Raw genomic sequence first — 7,628 nt, forward strand, 5'->3', positions numbered from 1 at the left:
TCCTTTGCGCATTTTATTTAGCCCCTTTCTGCATTCTCATCATAGGACCGAGGGATGTGACCTGCTACTTAGCCTTAAGGAGCTAGGGAATTTTGTTCCTGTTGGGGGCCATTTTTCCTTTGTAAAGTGTTTTGCACTCCTAGTCCTTTAAGTTCTTATAAATCATGCACTAACCCGATATCGGAGCCCCTCTCATCGGAACTTTTCAAGTGTCAAGTGTTACAAAGTGTCAATATCCTCAACCTTTGATATGTGATCTCTGATATGACATCATCACTTCCACGTGGCACCTCATGAGTGATGACATGTGTCACGTTGATTTGTCCCCATAGGCCCTTCAAAATGCCAAAATTGTCTGCCATGTGTCCTTATCGGAACCAGTCATATGTTGCCACGTGTCCCACTAGAGGAGAGAGAAAAGGGTCCGTCTACCTTTGGTTTTGCAATGAAATCCTTTGTAAACCTTTATCAGAGTTCCCCGACGGTTTTAAACGCTATCAGAACTTTTCCCATATCACAAACTTTTTAAAGGTTCACACATTCAAAAGTCCTGATCCTCCAATTGACAATCTCCTCCAAGCTTCGATGTTGATATGTGACCGTCAATATGTTGGATGCTCGAATGTTGCAATGCACTAGTATGCTCGACCTCTGATATGTGATCATCTATATGTGATTGCTAATATGCCTGACTGCGATGTATCTAACCTCTAATATGCGATTTCCAATATCTCCGAACCTTCGATATTGTGATCTTTGATATTTTGATATGCCTTCACAAGGCTTCAATCCTTGAAACTTTAGAGGACCATGACTTTTGATCCAGGAGTCCATTTTTGGACTTCCACATATCATTGGAAATCTTGTTTAGAGAAATTTCCAATGGAGAGTGTTCGATTTGGGCTTTGAGTCCTTTTAAGGCTTGGAAAAATCACAGCAAAATTCTCTACTCATTCACTCTTTGGACAGCTGAAAACCTGTTTTGTAGTAAGTGACAACACATAATTTGATAAGTGTTGGTCAACTGACATAGAAGGGATACATAATTATCTTTCATGGAAAAGAGTGTGTTATATATGACAAGCCCCCAAGCAAGCAGCTGATAGAAAAGGTGCAGATGATGAGGAATAGACTCTTTCCTTTAATTATGAATTACAGTGATCAGGTCAATTCGTTTATAGTTGCATGTTCTAATGATTTTTGTTATGGAAATTTTGGTTTGGACACTTGCAATTTTCTAGTTTAATATTTATAGCAGAAATAGATGGTCAAAGGATTACCTCCCATCAAACAACCTTCTAGTACTTGTGATTGTTGCATCTTGCTAAAGCAACACCACGAAAATTTTCCAAAGGGAGTTTCATACAGGGCAAAGCAACCTCTTGAGCTAGTGCATACAGACTTGTGTGGACCTATGAGGACATATTCGATTGGAGGAAGTTGTTACTTCTTCACTTTCATTGATGACTATAATAGAAATACTTGGGTTTACTTCTTGAAGAAGAAGTCTGAAACTTTTTCAAATTTCAAAGAATTCAAACCTTTAGCAGAGAACCAAAGTGATCGATAGATCAAGGTATGGTGGAGAATATGATTCAAAGGCATTCCATGATTACTGCAAACAACATGGAATTAGAAGACAATTTACAACTAGATACACACTATAGTAGAATGGTGTAGCAGAGAGAAAGAACATGGCAAGAAGCATGTTGAAAGGAAGAAACTTATCTCAGTAGTATTGGGCAGTAGCAGTTGCATGTGATGTTTATGTGATGAATAGATCCCCTACAAAGAGTGTGATGAACGGAGTACTAGAAGAAGCATGGTCAGGTATGTCTTGCAGCATATCTCATCTTAGAGTGTTTGGATGTGTAGCCTATTCACATGTGCGTAAAGAGATAAGAGGTAAGTTTGATTATAAAAGTGAAAAATGCATAGTTACTAGTTATAGTGAGCAATCAAAAGCTTACAAGTTGTATAACCTTGTCACCAAGAAGACCATAATTAGCAGAGATGTTGTGTTCAAAGAACAAGAGTCATGGAATGGTAGTATAGAGAAAACAATTGATATAAGCTTCCACTGATGGAAGAAGATTATTATCAATATAATTTATGTAAAAATAGATAATAAATAATAATAATAATAATATGTAATTAAATAATAATTATTTAAACAAAGAGGCATGTCTCTACAAACATGCATGTTTGTGAAAGCGTACATACCTGACTATATATACAAGACCCTCATTCTCAATTGTATCATCATTCTTACTCATACATATTAATATATATATTCTTATATCTCAATGGATATCTACATACTCCAACTCTTCTGGAGTATTTAACTTGAAGAACGAACTTTGTTCGTTCCATTGGTGTCAGATCCACATCTGATTTGACCTATGGCCAGCAACCATCTGTCAACTTTGTTGTCTTCGTGATTTAGGCGTTTTGCTATACCAATCTTGGAGATTCTCCATTCTGCCAGATTTTCCACTTAGACCTTTGGCCATACATTTAAAAAAAAAAATGTTATAAGAAAAAAAAGATTATAAAAAAAAAAGAGATTATAAATTTATATTAAAAAAAATCATATAAAAAAAGAAAAGAAAAGAGGAATTATTAAAAAAAAAAAAGAGATTTATATATGAGAAAAAGGTATAAAAAAATTTTAAAAATAAAAAAATAAAATAAAATAAAAAACTATTTAAAAAATAAAAATAAAAAGAGTTATATAAATATATATACAAACCAAATGAAACATTATATATATTAAAAAAAAAAATTCAAAGTGTAAAATGCACCTGAAAATTGGCAGCAACTAGAGTCAGCGCCCATGATAGGTTGCTTGCATCAACAACCACCATTCATGTCATTGCATAACCGCCTTTTGCAACACACTCACTAACATTTGCAGTCGTTTTTACTTCAGTATTTCGTGACAAAGCCTTGACACATCCTCTACTGCCAGGTTATTTCCCACGACACAAGTCAAATATTACATCGCTTTATTTTTCCAATCCGCTCCACCACGCATAGTCGCATTTCCCACACATCAACTCCAGAAAACTTGAGTCTTCCTCTTTTGAGCCATCAACATCCAACATTGCCGCCACCACCATTGGTTACACCACACACCAGGATTTGCATCGATAAAATGCCACCATCAGCCCTGCCACACCCATTTCCGCCTCCGTTATAAATTGTTGTCATCATAGCCCCGACACTATCATCTGCTAACCTTTCCCTTGTCCATCTTCAAGCTGCACTAACCACCGCCCACAATAACTTTGACCACCCTTTGACCATCTGATCACCTCTTCCGTAACACGTTCCCCACTCAACAACCCTACCCGCTTCTAGCAACCAGCCATCCGCACTCATCACCTCTGTTGTTCCAGCCTCAACATTTGAGCACAATCGCAGAGGAGTGTACAAATATCTGTTTTACCACCTTCACCGCATCTATAGACTATCACCTACACTGTCAGACGCGATACTTTTTCTGATTCATACCTCTTGTACATTCACTTTGATGTTGAAGTTCGCATAAATGCTAGATAATCTTTGTGATTCCGTCCACAATCCAAGCAGTTTATTTCACACTACAATTGATTCCTTAATTGAATTCCTAGTGTAAAATAAATTGTCAAACCATTTAGTTAGGTTTACACCCATTCGTACCATCATGTCCCTACACGAGATTAATCATAAAAAAAAAAAAAATATTAAGAAAGAAAATTAAATGTAAAATTAACTAGTACTTTTAAAGTAAAAAGGAATATTAAAAAATAAAAAAATTATAAAAGAAAATTTTCAAAAAAAGTTTGATAAAGTTATAAACGTGTTATATATATATATATATATCAAGATTATATATATAAGGGAGATTTTTTATCCAATAAATAGAAAGGGGTACTTTTAAAAAACCCTAACCCTAACTTTATTCTGATGAAGCAAATGGAATACAATTCAAAAACAAAAGAAGGAAGATTTTCCTATAAAAGTATTCCAATTGTAGATTGTAGATTAATTACATTAAAAGGGAATACCCAGGGTAAGGATATTGATATCACTATCAGCACAAGTCGCGGGGAAAATTACATCAATGTTAATCTGGAAAATCAACTATTAACTCCAAAGTCAAACATAGGAGAAAGAACGTATATTTTTGGAAAAAAAAAAGAATATGAAATTAATGATTTACAAATGGAAATTGATCATTATGATTACATGTCTCAATTTCATGTTGTAACTATGCTTTACAAAGAGGTTGACATAATTCTCGGTTGACTTTTGTTCAAGGAATTAAGTACGTTCATTTTAAGCACATAAAACTAAATTTTGATGTTCCTTACAAGAAGAATATGGTCACATTCCAAGACATGACAACAGAATCAAATTTGATAATGCCTTCAGCAAAAGATCTTAAGAATATTACGAAACTAATGTTTCAAGAGAATCCAAAAAACAGTATCAAAGAAGCAAAAAGAGCTTGAAGAAGTCATATCCAACAAAAATAAGGAAAATTCATGTTGAAACGAACATAATCATAAGCTACTTACACAAGTAAGAAAATTTAAAGCGAAGAAATACCAGTTAGAACAAGAAAAAGAAATTTATGAAAAGAAACTCAACGCAAGTCTATTAGGAAAAGAGGAGGAAAGTTTATGCTTAAATAACCTTAACCAAAGGTTATTAGAACAAATCGAGTGTTTAAAAGTTTAGAAGCTTGAATACCAAAATAAAGTTGACTCGGAAATGTGGAACATTTATGTCTTAAGAACCATAATCGAAGTCTACTCACTCAAATTAAGAAATTTAAGGATGATAAAAAAAAACATTGAAAAACAAATTACAATAACTTGTCATGAAACAAGTGTCGAAGTCTTCAGTCCAAGTGGAAGAAAGAGGAACGAATACCGATTCAATAAATATCACAACTCAAGAAGATGAGAAACCAATAGAAGTTAAAGCATATTTAGATGTTGCAGTTCAAATGAAGGAAATCCCAAGTGAATATTTTGTAACCAACTCGACGACTTCAGAACCATCCCATTGAGGACAATTCGTGGCTCGACGCGGCACAGATACAGCAAGCAGGTTATTCTGTGGAGGAGCTCATGGAACGGAGCCATGAATTTTTATTACCCCGGGAGCCTGATGCAGGAGCATCTAGCTGAAGGGGATCATCATGATAGAGGGTCATTTGGTCTCTGTGAGGACCGAGGGAAAAACTCAAGTGAACACTTTAGTTTTCATTTTTTATTTTAATTTCCTAGTGATGTAGCATTTAGGAAGGTAAAGGTCGAGTTAAAAGAACTATTGAAGTTAACTGTTTTTTTTTATTATTTATTATTATGTTATCTTTTACAAATTACAGCGTAGGAAAAAAAAACAGTTTTAGAAACTAAGAAAACCAGCAAATGTAACTAATAGCAGTTAAGAGAAAATTGTTTTTCAAAATCCTTCAAAAGACAACAGAATGTATTGTAATGGGTTCGATTGGAAAAGAAGAAAGTAATAGAAATCTCTAAACATACAGAAGTTTACATTTGAATTCCCATAGCAGTCCATTCACAGTCCTTTAATCTGTGTTATCTAATACAGTGGAAAAAAAAAAAAAATTATCCTACAGAGCATATACATTTCTCTATCTGCTAGAATTTAACAAGCCTTAAAACAACCAGACTTCTCAAATGTCAAAGTAGGAGAACCTACAGAAGCCCAGGTAGACATTGGAGCTCCAGATAAATCAAAGCAAATAGAGTGAAGGGAAGCCTTAACAATACACGGTTACAGACAGCGAAATAGAACGAAACAACACAGGTATTTCCTGAGCAACAAAATCTTTTTTTATTTATAACAAAGAATAATATAGTCTCTGTCAAAATAAATTATAGTCCATACAGAATTTAAACATTGTCCAAGTTCAACAAAGTTCACAATGGAAAACGGGTTGAGAAACCCTAACATATAAACCCTACAGCCGCTAACATAAACTAAGACAGAGTAAGACCAAAGGTCTATAGCAAGACTATGCAGAAGTAAAGGCAGAGAACTCTACGCCTAAAACCTAACCGGGCCATCACTTAAGCCAACGACAACAAAAGCAATTAAATAGACAGAGTTATCAAGGAGCGACCCTACCGGGTCTTGCCAGCACGCGTAATAGAGGAAACCAGGGTCTCCAGAGCGATTCCACCTGCAAGCATTCACCAGAACAGAGTGTGAGAACTACGGTAAAATAGACGGAAGGAATAAAATGACAGAGAGCCCAGGGTTCGAAACTTACCAGAGAGGAGACGGAGTTTCAAGGTCATAGCCACCGAAGGGTTCTCTGCTCACGAGGAGCAGTTGTGTCAGTTAACAAAGAAAGAAGCAAAGGTTAATGATAGCGTGGAACAAAAACTCACCTTGTGGTTGGTGGACAGAGCCGAAGCCACAAACCCCCGAGACCACAACCTGCAAACAAAACCGAGCAACATAAACTGATAAATCTCGAGAGAAACTGAGTGGAAGAAACCGAGAAGAAGGCACCCATTAATAGTTAGGAAAAACGATTTGCAGAGAATGTATACAAAGGAGCTGAAAGCCTCCACGACAAGCACACTTTCCACAGAGTGACAGACCTCATCAAACGTGGAGACAGAGGAAAAAATAAGCACAGAACAGCAAGCATACTTACCAACTGGCAGAGCAGAGGCAAGGCTGAACAATAACATCAGTGGGAGCACATTCATACAGAGAAACTAGCACCAGAGAACAAACAGTAGAAACCCTCGAGCCACCACAGAATGACGAACAAATGACCAAGTGAGTAGGGTTTGAGAGCATTAACCAAGGCAGGAGGGTGTTTTACGAGGAAAGGACACATGTCCATCATCCAACGGTGAAAGTACAAACAATAAAGGCAGAACAAAAATATCTATGTGAATCATTGTAATCACTAGTTAATTAAACTAATCACACAATTAATCACCATTGAAATCATTATATTAGTCATCATCCTTTTTATATAGTTTGTTAAGGGTAAGAGGGGGCTCGACCCATCAAGTGGTATCTGAGAAGGAAATTAAAATTTCTAGGATAAACATGGAAGTTGGAAGACGAGGTCGTGGGAGAAGTGTGCGTAAAGTAGCAGATGAAGGACTGGGCGAGGAAATTAGGATCCTTACTGCCCGTTTGGAGGCAGTTGAAGCAGGAAGGAGAAGGGATTTGGAGGTAGGAGATGACAGCAAAGAAGAAGCCATAGTTACAACAGATGGATCAGATGAAGAAGGGTTGGAGATGAGATTGTTGAGGTTGGTCCTATTGGATAGCAGCAAACCTAAGACAGAGATTCCAAATTACGATGGCAGCTTGTCCACAGAAGTTATATTAGACTAGATCAGTGAATTGGACAAATATTTCGAATGTGAAGAGGTCAGTGAGGATCGGAGAGTTAAGTTCACTGCAACAAAGTTGAAAGGACACGCATCCCTGTGGTGGGACAGTGTCCAAGTGGAAAGAAGAAGGATGAACAAGTTGCCAATAAAGAAATGGCCAAGAATGGTGGCCAAGATGAAGGGCAGATTTTTGCCCAAAGATTACCAGATCGCACTGCATCAGCAAGTGCAAAATCTGAA

This window comes from Pinus tabuliformis, chromosome 2_1 (genome assembly GCF_031772625.1).
Source record: "Pinus tabuliformis cultivar Carrire ecotype Pingquan chromosome 2_1, CPIR1, whole genome shotgun sequence".
Taxonomy (NCBI): domain Eukaryota; kingdom Viridiplantae; phylum Streptophyta; class Pinopsida; order Pinales; family Pinaceae; genus Pinus; species Pinus tabuliformis.